Raw genomic sequence first — 3,201 nt, 5'->3', positions numbered from 1 at the left:
CTATATAAACCGGAGGGTTTAGTCCGTAGGACAACATACAATCATACCATAGGGTAGCTTCTAGGGTTTAGCCTCTACGATCTCGTGGTATATCAACTCTTGTAATACTCATATCATCAAGAACAATCAAGTGGGACGTAGGGTATTACCTCCATCAAGAGGGCCCGAACCTGGGTAAACATTGTGTCCCCTGCCTCCTGTTACCATCCGCCTTAGATGCACAGTTCGGGACCCCCTACTCGAGATCCACCAGTTTTGACACCGACATTGGTGCTTTCATTGGGAGTTCCACTGTGTCGTCATTATAAGGAAGGATGGCTCATCTTGTTGTCAAGGACAACATCACCTCTGGGGGAGCCCTGGCTGTAGGCCAAACTCTCCGACTAGGCGGCTTCGTCATGACCGTCCGCTCGGTCGCTGCGCCGACGATGACTTCTCGGGTCATCGAAAATAGCCTCCACATCGGCTCGAAATTCACCAAGCAGATGGATCCAATGGAGATCGCCTCTTTGAACGAGCTCTTGGATCGCAGCGCCGCTCTGGGAGTCGCTACGGACTACGATCGGATTGGGCTTAAACCCGACCAAAGGGAGATTAACTCTCCGCCGGTCACCCATTAGATAGCGGTGGTGGAGGAGCAATGCAGCGATTCTCCCTCTATCCTGAGGACGAACTATGTCCGGATTCCCGAGCTCTCCGAGCCGGATACCCGCCCACGGGAGGACATCGCCCTAACACTGAACCTAGAATCAGACTGCATGCCGAACCCGCGGGACAACATCTCGGAGCCCGAACTTCCAAGATCGGAAACTCCCCTGCCCCGGGGTCTCAGATTGGGTCAAGGTCTGGACTTAAATCCACCCACCCACCCAGATACAAACGATCTTTCCCACATTAGGAAAGAGCCCCAAGAGACAGTACATCACTATTGGGCCAGATTCCTCCTTGTAATGAACAAGGTCAAGGACTATCGCGAGGAAGACGCAATTTCGTTCTTCTGCAACAATTGCATGGACAAGGGAATCCTCAGCGCCATAAGTCGCCGTGACATAGCACACTTCGCTGACTTGGCGGCCATAGTACGAAAGTACTGTGCAATGGAAAGCGCCTGGAAAACCCAAACAAAATTTTGGGATAATCCGGCTCTGACAAAACCCCCAGTCCAAACTAAAAGGGTGCACTCTCATAAGTCGCCCAACTCAATTACAAAGAAGAAAAAGCCCACTACAGGGCATGGAACTGTATTGGAGGGATGGCTTAACGGGCCCTGCAAAATTCATAGTACAGCGGATACCATACCAACACACAACCTTAGAGCATGTTGGATACTTCGGCAGGTAGCCAAGAGCGGTGAGGATCTCCTCATCCAAAACACCTCAGAGCACCATCCCTTGGATAACAATACAGTATTGACAGTCTTCGAGACCTTCGCCTCAAATAATAGGCATAAGCGAGCACTCCGCAGCCTTGCCGAAGTCTGCCATGTGGCAGCAATAAATCCATGGAGCGACACGGCTATCACCTTCAATGCCAGTGACAAATCTAAAATCCGAACAGCCCGAGCACCAGCCGCCTTGGTCCTCAGTCCAATTGTGGACGGCTTTCGGCTCACTAAAGTGCTCATGGACGGCGGCAGCGAATTAAACCTCATTTATGAGGAGACTCTTCAAAAAATGGAAATAGACAGAAACCGCATCGAGCAAAGCAGCACGACCTTCCGAGGAATCATCCCTAGTCGGGAGACACGTTGCGCTGGGAAAATCACACTAGATGTGGTATTTGGCACTCCGGAGAATTACAGGTCCGAAGAAATTACATTCCAAGTGGCCCCGTTTAGTAGCGGATACCACACCCTTCTAGGCCGGGAGGCATTCACAATCTTCCAAGCCATACCCCATTACGGATACATGAAGCTCAAAATGCCTGGGCCCAATGGGATCATCACTCTAGCTAGTGATAGGGACATAGCACTCCGCGCCGAGAACAAAACAGCCGCACTGGCCCTCGAGGCATTATCCGAAGCCCTTATGGCGGAGGAATTAATCGCGTTGCGCTCCATAGTGGACAGGGACGACGTGATACTAGACAAAAGATCCAAGTCCACCTCTTTCAAACCAGCGGATGAAATAGTCAAATTCCATGTCCATCCAACGGACCCTTCAAAAACAGCATCCATCGGGGCACAGTTAAACCCCGCAATAGACGCCGCACTACGGGAGTTCCTGCGCGAGAATTGGGACATATTCGCCTGGCATCGTTCAGATATGCTAGGAATCCCACGCAGGCTGGCCGAGCATAGCCTTAACATTCTAAAAGGATTCAAGCCAGTCAAGCAGACTCTTCGGCGTTTCTCTGAACCTAAGCGACAAGCCATGGGAGAGGAGATAGCCAAGTTACTGGAGGCCGGATTCATTAGAGAAATAAAGCATCCGGACTGTCTAGCAAACCTGGTGATGGTACCAAAAATGGACAAATCCTGGAGCCTATGCGTCGACTTCAAGGACCTCAATAAGGCTTGCCCAAAGGATCCCTTCCCCCTCCCTCGCATCGATCAAATTATCGACGCTACCGCAGGACACGACTCATTGTGCTTCCTCGACGCATACTCCGGTTACCACCAAATTAAGATGGCGGAGTCCGATCAAGCTGCAACGGCATTTATCACTCCATATGGCCCCTTCTGTTTTAACACAATGCCCTTCGGGCTCAAAAACGCCGGCGCAATGTATCAGCGCATGATTCAAACATGTTTGGAAAAGCATATCGGCAAAACAGTGGAGGCATACGTAGACGATATGGTCGTTAAAACCAGACACGTCGACTCCTTAATAGACGACTTGAGGCTCAATTTCGACAATCTCCGAACATACGACATCAAGCTCAATCAGGAAAAATGCGTTTTCGGCGTACCCGCCGGAAAGCTCCTGGGCTTTATCATCTCAAGTAGAGGAATTGAAGCAAATCCGGCTAAAATCCGAGCTCTGTCGCAGTTGGCTATCCCAACTAACCTCAGGAAAATCCAGAAATTAACTGGATGCATGGCGGCCTTAAGCCGCTTTATCTCCCGATTAGGAGAAAAGGCACTCCCACTTTATCGCCTTCTTCGGTGCACCAAACACTTCGAGTGGACGGACGCAGCCATGGCCGGATTGGAAGAAATAAAAGCCATCCTGGCCACCAACCCAATCTTGGCCGTGCCAA

This window comes from Triticum dicoccoides, chromosome 5A (assembly GCF_002162155.2).
Source record: "Triticum dicoccoides isolate Atlit2015 ecotype Zavitan chromosome 5A, WEW_v2.0, whole genome shotgun sequence".
Lineage (NCBI taxonomy): Eukaryota > Viridiplantae > Streptophyta > Magnoliopsida > Poales > Poaceae > Triticum > Triticum dicoccoides.
The sequence above is the reverse complement of the archived record's forward strand: the minus strand, read 5'-3'. Positions refer to the sequence as shown.